The sequence below is a fragment of the Crinia signifera genome, chromosome 1 (genome assembly GCF_055691185.1).
Source record: "Crinia signifera chromosome 1, ASM5569118v1, whole genome shotgun sequence".
Taxonomy (NCBI): Eukaryota; Metazoa; Chordata; class Amphibia; order Anura; family Myobatrachidae; genus Crinia; species Crinia signifera.
The window spans coordinates 216,928,452-216,942,753 of NC_139217.1; the positions used below are offsets into that span (position 1 = coordinate 216,928,452).

Below are 14,302 nucleotides of genomic sequence, written 5' to 3' on the forward strand. Positions count from 1 at the left end.
CACTATCTCTCTCTATCTCTCTCTATCTATCTCTCTCTATCTAACGCTATTACACTGCAGCAGCACAAGTTCACAGGAAGTCACAAGTAGTAACAGGATCCAGGAAGCATCCAGCACACTACAAGCAGTAATGAAGCAGTGATCAGGTAAGTATTTTGCTCAGTTCAGGTCAGTATACTGCGGCAGCTAGGCACGGTGACCGCACTGCACGCAATTCCAGACCGGAATGGCGTCTGCAGTGCAGTCACCGTTAGTTTAAAGCTCCCTCCTTGGCTGTGATTGGTCCGTCGGTCCGACGAACCAATCACGGCCTTTGGGGGCGGGCGGGGTGAGGTGGGGTGACACCAGTGTCACCCTTACACCCCGCGGTGATTGGTGCTGTACTTTACAGCACCAATCACCTCCGATCGCGTGTCACCGGCGAACGTTATTCGCCGGTGACACAGAAAACGCTGTAATTGGCTGTTCACACTGAACAGCCAATCACAGCGATCGCCGACGGGGGGGCGGCATCGCAGCCCCCCCTGGGCATGCAGGGACATGTCTGCTGTCAGGGACAGCAGACATGTTGAAACTGTCACCGCGTCTATAGACGCGGTGACAGTTACAAGCCATGACGTACATTTACGCCATGTGTCGGGAAGTACTTCCCGACCATGACGTAAATGTACGTCAAATGTCGGGAAGGGGTTAAGACTCTCCACCAGTCTCCAAACTTTCAAGCGTTCCCTGAAAACTCACCTATTCAGGCAAGCCTATCATATTTAAGTTCTACATGCATAACCCTCCGAGGCACTTATGTATTATATAGCTTCCCTTCTGGACTTGTAACTGCTATGCTATTACTGGTGCCTGTCCTTATGTTTCCCCCCTATATCCCTATAGATTATAAGCTTGCAGCAGGGCCCTCCTACCTCCAAGTCTGTCTGTTGTTGCCCAGTTTGTCTTATCACTGTCTACTATTGTAAAGTGCAACGGAATCTGCTGCGCTATAAAAGAAACTGTAAATAAATAAATAAATAAGGTGGCAACAGTGCAGAGGGATGTGAAGTCGGTGAGGAAAAGGCAAGTGTGTTGTTTCTCCTGATATATAAATATTTTTGTACATATGTTAAATTTGTCTATAGCAATTAATATCAAGGTGTGTTTGTAGATAGTGTGAAAATTCAATGACACATGTGAACACAATCAGAGGGGAGTGCTTGACATGAGGTGAATTGCATTCCCTTAAAATTAATAGTTAACCATGTGTAATAAGCCACATATATAGATGATACCTGCACCATTGGGGTGAGGTGAGCTTAGGGCCACATTTGAGGTCATGTTAATTATGTGACGGGTCATCCATACTTGTGTTTCAAAAATGTAGGAACCGAAAAATGTGTCATAAGAATCCTCTAAATAAAACATACTGACATATGTTCTGCCCATTAGGCTTCAATAGAGTTAAGTACAGTATGTGATAGTGTGATGCTTATTAATGGTTACAGAAATGTGTGGGCTGCAAACGTATACAGATACATACCATATCTGCAACAATGTTAAATTATCAGTACTAATGCTGTGCAGTAGCAGAGGGCTTAAGATATGTTGTGACTAAACATTGTTGTCATGTTTTTTAGGTGGCAGGATTTCAAATCAGGCATGAAGAGGAAGATGACTGACTGGTATGCTCCCAGCATGTTCACCGGGAGTGGCCCATTGCCCTCCACCTTGGAGTATACCCCCTGGAGTCCTTTGCCTTGGATATAATCGATGAGGTAGAGATCAGGGGGGTATCCAATATGGATAATGAGCTCCCGGCGGAGGCTTTTGCTGCTGAGATATCAGGTAAATGTGTGAACTGCATTGTTGATGGTAACATACATTGTTTATTGATGTGATGGTGACAATATATATATTTTTTTACATAGCTAAGGTGGACAGTAACCAGACCCTTCCTCTTCATGCCCACCACTACAGCAGCCTCTACCATCAGCTCGCCCACAGGCTCCCCCAACGCCTGTGGATCCCATAGGAAGCCAGCTGCTTAATAATATCTTGCAGCAAGGGGTGGAGACTGGGGCCCGTCATGAGCGGCATTAAAGGCGGAGTGGGTGGCTGCCATGACTAAGATGTATGAGCAGTCCATCCACCAGAATGACATTCTGGCAGCTGCCATTGCCACCACCGCCCAGCAAATCAGCCGCCAGAATGACATTCTGGCGGATCCTTGCCACCACCGCCAGGTCGCTTATGGCGGGCCAAGCAGCAATTCCATCTGCTGCCCCACCCCAAGTTGCACCACCACCTTCCTCATCATCTGAGCCTCCTCTGGCCACTGTACGAAAAGAGCGAAAACTCGCTGCCCCCAAGTCCCCACCAACCAAGGGGAAAAGAGGGCGGAATAAATTATCTGGTGTCACCTTATTGACTTTGTGTGCGATTTGGCCAAAAAATCTTGTCCTTTGCTGTGGTGTGCCACTTCCTGTGTGCTAACCAGGCCTGGCGACAGGGGGGGTCAAGGGGGACAGTTGTGACGGGCCCCAGTGATCTGAGGGGCCCCAGAGCCAGACGCCTCTCAGACCCCTCCATGCCGTGACTGTCCGGGAGCGCCAGAGGAGAGAAGTACAGCCGCGCCGGAAGGTCACACAGCTATCTTCCTCAGCAACCCCCTAATCGCAGCCTGGCAGCCTGTATACCCCGAATTTACCCCAGCGTGTCATGCAGGAGGATGCCAAGTCAATGCACCGTGGCACAACATACCCCCTAATGCAGTTGATGGGGGTGCCGCTGCCATCGCTGCTCGATGCCCGCACAGCATTACTGGGACTGAGACGGCTGCACCAATGATGGGAGGTGAGATCTCAGCCTTCAGTTCCGCTCTACCGCTGGGAGGCACGAGCAGTGAGGTGCGGCAGGCTGTCCAGTGAATGTCTGAGGACTACGGCGGCCACCGCTGCCATCATCCTCCTCCTGTCCACGGTGTCCTGGCTCCAGACTCCAGAGACAGTCCACCACGCAGACAGCAAATCAAAATTAAAAGTAAGCTGCTGGGCATACCTCATTTCTCAGAAAAAAAAATACACACATATACATATATATACAGTGTGTGTATATATATATATATATATATATATATATATATATATATATATACTGTGTGTGTGTGTGTGTATATATATATATATATATATATATGTGTGTGTGTGTGTGTGTGTGTGTGTGTGTGTGTGTATGATAATACAATGCCTTTGTATTTACTTGCTATAGATTTAGATTTACATTGTCTTGCAGGTCATATTAATACAATAAGTGATGCTGACTATGGCACTTTATGTATATTTATATACAGTACACTATTTATGTGTCCTATTTTCCCGCATATATATATATATATGCTGTTATTTTTTTATTTTTTTCACTTTTTTCTGTATATATGTTTCTATATGGTTTATTTAGATATTATATGCACTATGCTTCTCCGGATCACCATTAGTACATTCTGATGCCAAAGTATTTAAAAAAAAAAATCATGCAAATGGTTTTGGGCCCCTTAGAAACTATTTTGATGTTGGGCCTTTTGGGCTAGGTTGGTTGGGATGAGGACCCGTAATATGACTCCGCCCTTGTATTCAGCGGCGTTTGCGGTGTCTGGTAAGCAACGTGGACTCCACTGGGTGTTTTCTATTTAAGGTAATTAATGCTTTATGTTTACTGTATCCTGAAACTGAAACGGTGATGTAAAAAAAAAAATGTCATTACAGTAGTCGCTGACACCCCACACATGCTAACCCCACCTTCTTGCTCACAGTCCGTCAACCCACACTCCTTGTCCCCACTCATCCCATCACCCCACACATGCTACGCCTACCTTCCTGCTCACAGCCTGTCACCCCGTGCTCCTTATCCCCACTCATCCTGACACCCCACAAATGCTACCCCACCTTCCTGCTTACAGTCCGTCACCCCATGCTCCTTGTCTCTACTCATCCTGTCAAACCACACATGCTACCCCCACCTTCTTGCTCACAACCTGTCACCACACAATCCTTGTCCGCACTCATCCTGTTACCCCACACCAATTAGTGCCTAAACCGACTGGGAGATGACGGTTTACAGGGGTGCAGTGTCGCGGCACAGTGAGGGTATCTGGGGAGGTATGGGGGCCCCAGAGATATAAGTGTATGGGGCCCCAAGATTTCTATTGCCGGCCCTGGTGCTAACTCTATTCATTCCCATGTAAAGGGTACTAAAATCTGTATTTCTCAATCTTGAAATGCAGGGTATTCATTTGATGCTGTGAATCCTGGTTAGCATTATTCCTGGATGATGCAGTTCGGATGGTGGTGTGGCCTTTCATTTCACCATGCACCTGCTGTGTCTCACATGTTTTATGTAATGCCACTTTTTGTTCTGTCTGGTTGCTTTTTCAAATTACATGTTAATATTATTTTCAGTTTAAAAACAAAATAAAATTAGCTGTGATGCTTAACAGCATTAAATAATTTTTTACAACATTAAAAGAACCTGTTTAATGTTGATTTTTTTGTTGCTCATTGTGTAACAATAACAATACATTATTTGTGTGTACATACACATCAATGAGTATGGTGTTGAGTTGGTTGCAATGATGGCTTGATCATGGTTGCCTCCATGAGGAAGAAAATGTTCAGCTCCACCATTTAGCAGGTAATTTTGCCGCTTTCACCTACGCAACATCTCACGCATCAGACCATTCCTCTCCACTGACGCGACCAAAATTCTCATTCACTCTCTTGTCATCTCCCGCCTTGACTACTGCAACATCCTTCTCTCTGGGCTACCTCTCACCCGCCTCGCACCTCTCCAATCCATTCTTAACTCTGCTGCTAGGCTCATCTTCCTCTCCCGCCGCTCTACCTCCGCCTCCCCCCTCTGTCTATCTCTTCACTGGCTCCCCATTCCTTTCCGAGTTCTCTTTAAACTCCTCACCACCACCTACAAGGCTCTCTCCTCCTCCACCGCTCCTTACCTCTCTTCACTGATCTCTATCCACACTCCCTCCCGTCCTCTTCGCTCCATCACTGACCACCGACTGACCTCTCACCTAATCACCTCCTCCCACTCCCGTGTCCAAGACTTCTCTCGCGCTGCCCCCCTGCACTGGAACAACCTCCCGCCACCCATCAGGCTTTCTGATTCCCTTACCTCCTTCAAGAGCTCCCTCAAAACCCACTTTTTTCGACTAGCCTATCCCTCCTCCTAACCTCTTTTGATCCTCCTATCCTGCCTCCGTCCCCCTCCGTTCCTACTTATCCTATTGTTTTTCGTTCGTCCACCCACCTATTTTTAGTATGTTAACTCTTATGAGTAGGGCCCTCCTTCCTCACGTACTCACCCTACCTCTTTACCTCACCTGTGCTCCTGTCCTGTTCTTCCCTTCCATTACTTCATCTTCAGTCTCCTCGACAATTTTGACACCTACTTCTGAACTGATGCTGATTTTAGTTCTACCAGCTATACCCCTATTTATACTGTATTTTTCAACACACCCTGTACATTACCTCGTAATTTTTTTGTTTGCTATGTACGGCGCTGCGGACACTTTGCGGCGCCTTATAAATAAACGTACTACTACTACTACTACTAATTTCTAATTGTCAGCACCTGTGGTGAGCTACTTAATAGCTGAGAAAGGTGTTTGACCGCAGGTGATGTTACTCATACATTACCAGTTAAGTCCAGCAACAGAGCATTGTCTCCCTCATGGAGTGGGTCAGGTAGGCAACCATGGGGTTAATGAGACATTTATAAGAGAGGAATACATAGGTTTCCTCCCTTCCCAAACAACAGTGATAGATGCTGATAGTGACTGATAGAGGTGAAGATGTGTGAATGGACCAAGCATGAAAAAATGGTTAGTGGGAAACCATCACCTAAGAATTAAATAAAAAGACATTACAGAATGATGTGCAGATGTTGGAAACCTTTGCTACAGATATGTTTTTTCAATATTATGCTTCCTGGCATCTTACATACAGAGTGTGATCAAGAAACTAACTAAAGTAAATTTATACATAGATTGAGGGCAAAATTGTGTCCATGAGCATAAGACATTTTACAAACATTGCAAGTAGAGAATGTGAAACAAAACCACATTGGTGGTGTTACACGTGATAGAGGTGTGTAAATAAATTTTGTGAATTGTATGTTTGTGTTGCAGTGAAAAAGTTGACACATGTCGACTCCTATGAATTGTGTATCCTGTTTTCCTAACATTAAAAGCACACTTGCATTAAGGGTGTAGATGGTTAAAAAGTAACTAAATGGACACATTGAAACATGTGTGGATTAATACGACATAAAAATAAACCTACCTTGAAATGGTGAGAAGTGTAGAAAGAGAACCTTGCAATGTATTTCAGTGCTGTGTATGGCTTGCAGTGTACTTGTTTCCTAACACGGCGCCCATCGGGTCCCATCGCATACCTTAAGGTATGCGATGGGACCCGACTGACATGATTTCAGGCTTTTTTTGAGGTTTCACGACAAATGTAAAATCGGGTCCATCGCATGCCATTATAATGCATGCGATGCGACCGACTCGACCAACCCGATTTTACATTGTAAGCATTGTATGTAATGTTAAATTGCTATGTAAAATCAGGTCCATTGTATGCCATTATAATGGCATACAATGCGACCAATGCGATGGACCCAATTTTACATAGGAACCAATGTTAAATGGCCCCCCATACCCAATTTTTGATTGTATACCCACCCTGATGGGTAATTTCTATGTCAAATGCTCCCCATTGTTAACGCCACCCCCCGATGAACGCCAACCCGAAGCGTGGCGAGCGCAGCGAGCCCGTGAGGTCGGAGTACGCGTCCTCCGACCTTTTCATACTCCCGCTATCCACGTCGGCGTGGAGTTGATTTTATATAGTGTGGCGAGCGCAGCAAGGGGACGCGTAATACCTGTGAAGTAATGCGCATCCCCTCGCGGGGCCCACTTCGCTCGACACGCTTCGGGCTCGGTGGCTTGCTGCGCTCGCCACACTATATAAAATCAACTCCATGCTGACGTGGATAGTGGGGGTATAAAAAGGTCGGAGGATGCGTACCGCCGCCCCTCGCCAGGCTCGCTGCGCTTCGGGTTCACGTTGATCGTGGCGTTAACAATGGGGGGGGGGGGGGGTATACAATGAAAAATGGGGTCTGGGGGGCATTTAACATTGGGGCCTATGTAAAATCGGGTCTCATGTAAAAAATCGGGTCGGTCGGGTCGATCGCATCGCATGCGATTTGGTTGAACCGATTTTTGCAACCCGATTGCATACAATTAAAATCGGTGGCGCCGTGCTAGGAAACAAGTACCGCTTGCAGGTACTGAAACTAGTTTTTTCACTAAATAGGCTGCAGCATTGGATAATATTGCAGTCAGGTGTATGCAATTCACTTGTATTTGGCATTAAATAGCAGACCCAGGGCGTCCGTACTCAGGCGGAAACTCTAAGAGTGGTATTGAGCACTCTTTGGCGTCCGACTGTTTTGGGCCAAAAATGCACTGTGCGCTCGCCGAGTGAGGCGGTTGTCCCTCCGTGCAGTTTTAGTGCACACCCCCTTGTACGCACAGGTATAAGCCCAGATGGTACTCTTTACTTAGAAGGGCGCCCATCTCGGGCATCTCGGGGATTGAATGCACTAAAAAATCGGGTGCGATCAACCGACGAGATGCCCGAGATTTCCCATAGGGAACAATGTTAAATGTCTCAATTGACCCGATTTTCCTGTTCAATGCCTCAATTGACCCAATTTTTCCATAGGAAACAATGTTAAATGGGCCACAGAGGCCAAATAGGCACCCTGAAGTGAATAATGGCCACCCGAATTGTTAACGCCACCCCACGATCAACGTCAACCCGAAGCGTGGCGAGCGCAGCGGTACGCGTCCTACGACCTTTTCATACCCCCACTATCCACGTCGGCGTGGAGTTGAGAATAGAAAGTGTGGCGAGCGCAGCGAGCCACCGAGCCCGAAGCGTGGCGAGCGCAGCGAGCCCCGCGAGGGGACGCGGATACCTTCACAGGTATCCGCGTCCCCTCGCGGGCTTCACAGCTGTCCGCGTACCCTCGCGGGGCTCGCTGCGCTCGCCACGCTTCGGGCTCGGTGGCTCGCTGCGCTCGCCACACTTTCTATTCTCAACTCCACGCCGACGTGGATAGTGGGGGTATGAAAAGGTCGTAGGACGCGTACCGCCGCCCCTCGCGGGCTCGCTGCGCTCGCCACGCATCGGGTTGACGTTGATCGTGGGGTGGCGTTAACAATTCGGGTGGCCATTATACACTTCAGGGTGCCTATTTGGCCTCTGTGGCCCATTTAACATTGTTTCCTATGGAAAAATCGGGTCAATTGAGGCATTGAACAGGAAAATTGGGTCAATTGAGACATTTAACATTGTTCCCTATGGGAAATCTCGGGCATCTCGTCGGTTGATCGCACCCGATTTTTTAGTGCATTCAATCCCCGAGATGCCCGAGATTTTTTACTAACGATGCCCACGATCAAAATCGTGGGCGCCCTTCTAAGTAAAGAGTACCGCCCAGATTTGCCCACTTTTCTGGCCTCTCCCCGAAAATGCCCACATCACGCCCACTGTGACCGCGCACTTGCGGATAGGATTTTTTGCTCGGGAAAGTCCGTTCGTGTGCAGTGTGCTGTCACCGCACATGCGCATAGCGAATGGTACACATGCGCAGTTGAAAAAAAAACTCTGTCCTGTGCGAACGCGGTCCAACTGGACCAACCAGAATAACCCCCTCTGTGCCTGTCCTGAGTCCCCACTACACCATGGTATCACTACTATCCTCTGTTTGTGCTCTTGGGAGCCTAAGTTCAGTTGCACATCCAATGCTCAGGCTTGTGTTAATACTGGAAAGCGCTTGCAAACCGGGTCCAAAATTCCGGCTGCGACCTGGCTTACAAGTGATTTCACACTAGCCCCCCGACCCAGAATAAAGCCATGCGGGTGACATAACTGGGAGGCTGGTCGGGGGAGTGCTGGGGGATGTCAACATTGAACGGGACCTGGGTCGCGTGGTCCCCGGATACCCGTTCACACTGCCCCTGGACCCGCAACCATCCCAGGTCCAACCCTGGTCAAAATCCAGAACGTTGAACCTGGGACAGTCTTCCAGGACCCTTTCACACTGAACAGTTTCCGAGGTTGTTGTGCGTTCATGTGTAATAACCCAGGAAATATTTGTCAGTGTGAAAGGGGCATTATCTGCATTATAGACCCTACCTAGCCAAAAGTTAAAGTAGGTGGGGAAGGGAGAACAGAGCCCCCTGCAGCTCTTTCCCATCTCACTGCAGCAGCAGAGGACCAGGACCACACTAGCCTACATGGATGACCAGGGCTGGGATCAGAAAGTGCCAGCAGGTGATTTGAATGCAGGATGGTTCTAGTTACCGCTCTTTCTCCACCCCTCCATTCATAATCTACTATCTTTGTGGCAGTGACGTGCTTCTCTCTCAGGGGGCAGGATGTATTAACATACATCGCCGCCCCTCACCAAGTTCCCGCCATGATGCTAGCGCATATGTACTAACACATGTGGCTAGCATCGCGGTGCGGTGACAGAGGTCCCCTCCGATACCTGTGATGTGGTGTGCGGGGGTCTCCATCACCTCCTTGGCTATGCGGCATCCCCGGCGTATCCCCCCCCCTGCAGCCGGAAGGACATCCCCGGCTGGCTGTGACATGCTGCTGGATGAGGAGGAGCAGCATGGAGGATGGGGAGGGAGGGTAGGGAGGCTGCGGTGGATGGCAATAGAAGCCCATTCTATAGGGTATCGCCACCCAAAGGTGCGGTGACGCTGTGACCCGGTTTTAGTACATATGAACATGCGGTAAAACAGGGGTTTACCACATTTTCGGCTTAGTACATCCCGCCCATAGCCTTTAAAGGCCCATACTTGACGATTTTCAGCTGAAAATCCAATGGTCCAGCGGCAGCTGACTAGCGATGATGCACGCTCCCGCATCATTGCTAGGGCCAAATTTTTTAAGCTTCAAAAGTGTAAAATGAAGAGTGATAAACAGCCAGCCACTCAGCTCCTATCTGCCATGTCACAGACTGTGTTTGAAAAATGTAAGACAGGAGCTGATTGGCTGGCTGTTTATCACTCTCCATTTTATCACTTTTGAAGCTTAGAGAATCTGGCCCCTAGTGAGGTGGGCAGTCTGCTGGTTTTACCAGCACATCTAGGGATGATGGCTGGTTTTTCAGCCATCATTGCTAGGTGTGTACGGCTGCCGGGCTGAAAGATGGGAGACTTTCAGCCTGGCTGACCGCCCCGCACACTCCCTTCCTCCCCCTGCACCATACTCAGGCCGCTCACGAGCGCGGCCCTGCTCGTCCGCACCGCCACGCTAATACTGACTCCCCTCCAACGCCGTCTGGTTCTGGCTCACACTGCTGCACACACTGCTCCTCTCCACGCTGCATGGATTGCACGGCCACACACATCACACATCCCTACAGAACGCCCCGACCCTGGCTGACTGGCCACTCCCTCCTCCCTGCTGAGCATACACACAGCCACTGCCCACCAATGTTTTTAAAGGCAGTGCCAGCAATGTATATATTACTGGCACCGCTGGCCACCAACGTTCTTAATAAGCCAGTAATATATACATTGCTGGCACATGCCAGCAATGTATATATAACTGGCACCACTGCATATTTGGTACTTGTAATATCTGGGCGCCCGATTTTGACATCGCATCGCATGCAATATAGTGGCATACAATTCATGCAATGCGATTTTTCATTGTAAAGACCCAATTTTTAATTGTATAGTCACCCATGGGTGATTTCATACCCCCACTATCCAACTATGCATGGAGTTGATTTTATATAGTGTGGCGAGCACAGCGAGCCACCGAGCCCGAAGCGTGGCGAGCGCAGCGAGCCCCAAGAGGGGACGCAGAATACATGTAAAGTAATCCGCGTCCCCTCGCGGGGCACGCTGCGCTCGCCACGCTTCGGGCTCGGTGGCTCGCCACACTATATAAAATCAACTCCATGCGTAGTTGGATAGTGGGGGTATAAAATCACCCTTGGTTGACTATACAATTGAAAATCGGGTCTTTACAATGATAAATCACATCGCATCGCATGCCTTAAGTAGTGGCATGCAATGAAAAAATCGGGCGGCCAGATAATACATAAGTACCGTATATTTTGTAATGGCGGTAATGTATATGTCACCACCGCCACTGCCCTCCAATGGGTGTGGTATAGGGGTCCTACAGTCAGAATCCCGACAGTCATTAGCCCGACGTCGGGATCCCGACTGGCCGGACTCAGAATTCAAACCCTGCCCATTGTGTAAATAGCCTTATAATGAAAGATTTTAAGCAAAGTCTTTTGCCTCCTGAAAATGTTTTGCTCTTTAGGAAAATAGCTCAGTGTGTACGGACTACTTTGGTGAAAGATAAATCTATAGGCCCATACACACCGGGCGACTTTGAACTGAAAGCCGCTCAAAACAGCAAGTTTGAGCAGCTTTCAGCTCAAAGCCACCCAGTGTGTATGGAATTACCAGCAGACAAGCGGCTTTGCATAGCTCTGGGCTATGCAAAGCCGGGCGCCCCCCCCCCCCCCCCGCTGTTGGTGCCGGGCAGGGGGAAAAGCGGCTCAGTGTGTATGCACTGAGGGGCTTTCCCCCCAGCGATGATAGCGATTATCACTGTCCATACACGCTGGGCATAATCGCCCAGTGTGTATGGACCTTATGAAAGATTTTGGCAAAGTCTTTTGAAATGAAAATCTACTAGTGTGTCTCTGATATAGCCGGTACAGTACCATTTTTTAATGGTCTGTACAGGCTAAAAACCAATGTACCGGTTTTGAGCCGCAGCGCAGCACATGACAGACGGGAAGGACACAGACCTCAGTCACGTAGACAGACAGCCCCTCCAGGGCCATACAGAGTTCATCCACCGCCACTCTCTGGGTCATATTATTTCTATGTGACTCCCTGCCCCCAGCCTACTCCCCGATTGGCTGCTGCGTTGACGCTGCTGCGTCTGTGTCAATTGATATGGCTTCTGAGCATAATCATCTCCCCAGAGACCCACTGACACCCCAGCAGGTGACGGCATCACACGTCTGCGGGGTCTCTGGCTATGTACCCCCTTCAATTTCTTTCTCTCTTGCCAGCACCTGCACACTTCATGGCCGCCTGGTACACTTTGTGGTAGTATGTGCCCCTCCCTCAGCTGATCGCCTGGCATCAACCCTACAGAGGGACCTCCGCTTGGCATTATTTTGGGGGCATGCCTTATCAGCCCCTGGCTCCCTTTCCACAATGAACTGGTGATCACTGGCTTCCCATACCCACTGCAAAACCCCAGGAAGGACTGCAGCTGGATGGTCTGCAATTAGCAGGACTGTCCCGCTCTAATTGGGACAGTTGGGAGGTATATGCAAAGGGTTGTCAGGAACCCTTCGATGTAATTGCAGCTGCACATTTGTGGTGTGCATGTGCATACATGCGCAGGAGGTGCTCTGTAGTAGGCACCGCGCATTGTATAGGATAAGATCCATCCTGCACACTGTCATCTTAGGTGCTAACATTGCTTACAGATTGCATAGAATTGCGATTGATGATAAATGCAGCACTTCATCAGTTTAAAAAGATAGGCTGCTTTCCAAAAGACAAATGTGCTATTTGCATATTTTCTGGACGCATGCACTGCAAGTGTACAAGTGGTGGTGCAGCAGCAGCAGCAGCAGTGTGCCATCCAGACAGCACTGCAGCACAACACTGCAACGTACAGTACACGTGACGTACAATAGCAGACAGCGATGGATCACCACTGCGCATGCTAGGTATGTGTGATCGTTACTATCGCGGCACATGAAAGGAAGAGCCTACACGCCGGTGGGTGCGCACGTGTCATCAGAGGAAGCGGAATAGCACGTGCGCGGCTGCAGAAGCTCGCACTAGTCCCGGGCTTGCCTTACAGGGGAGGAGCGGTGTGCCGTGCTTCAGCTTGTGCCAACCAACCCACAAAGGAGGATACAAACGAGCCTGTGCCACCCGACCCGCAAAGGAGGATACAAACTAGCTGGTAATACGCAAGTGGGGCGTCTTGTGTGTGTGTGTTTTGGTGGGGGTGGGGGCGCGTTATAACACTATTTACATTCTTCGTCTCCTTTTTCCTGAACACAACTTATACCACCACCACTAGTTGGATGAAAGCTGGTCTGGTGTAAGGCCAGCATGAGAGCAATTGGGGATCCACCATAGCGCAACTGTTAAGGAGTAGCAGATGAAGACGCAAGGAAATGTGGAATATGACAGCTGATGCTGTCTGATCGGGGCATGGGCGGATTTTACCTGCTGTCCCGTTCAATGTATATATGATAGGGCTGGGCTGGCTGCTAGTCAGCCTGTAAGCCCGCCCTCGGTCACCTGTGTGTGAGATGATTGGCCTGCCCTGCACACATGGTCTGTGTGCAGGGCAGAGGAGCCAATCCGTGGACGCCGCCGTCTCCCCTTCCCGTCGGAGCCGGAGCACCAGTAGAGACGCAGACACTATCCTGGGGGCCGACACACCTGTGGTGAGTGAGCAGCGCAGCGCCGGCATTGAGGTCTGTCTGCGGAGAGGAGAGCTCTGCTGGCGCCACCTCGCCAGCGCCGCCCGCACTCTGCACGGGGGGACGGACGGGGACAGTGTGGGGCAGGTGCAATGGGGACAGTGTGGGGCAGGTGCAATGGGGACAGTGTGGGGCAGGAGCAATGGGGACAGTGTGGGGCAGGAGTAATGGGGACAGGACATGTGTGATGGGGACACTAGAGTGTGGGGCAAGTGCAATGGGGTTAGGTCGGCCTGTGAACTTTAAATGCCAGGACCTATTTTCCATCCCATTCTCGCCCTTTCTCTGCTCTCATCTCTCTACGCTCTCTGAGCGTGCACACTGGCACCATGAACCCCCCCTCTCCCTCCTATCTTGGTGCCCACCCTGTAATTTTCTCCTGGATCTGCCCTTGGATAGGGGAAATGCCCACCTGGAAATAAGTTTGTATAAAAGGGGATGAAGTTACTAAAAAAACAACCCCGGACCTGCCTATTGTGGGGTGCTGGCATCAGATGCCTGTGTAACTTTTTATTATACTACTTTAATGTCACAGATCAGTGGGTTCTGCCCATGTTTGTTTGAACTCCTATATAAAATGTATAATTTTGGTGGTATTGAAGCTGAAAGTAAAATGCTAAATTAATTAGACCTTGTGCTAGAAAAGTGGCTCAGCATATAAAAC

At 49.2% G+C, this 14,302-nt stretch overlaps 1 protein-coding gene across 3 annotated transcripts in view; it reads left to right on the top strand.

Moving 5' to 3' along the window:
- LOC146068787 (protein unc-13 homolog A-like) overlaps window positions 1-14,302 on the top strand; it is an 802,795-nt gene that overhangs the window by 720,986 nt on the left and 67,507 nt on the right. The gene's annotated exons all lie outside the window — the stretch shown is intronic.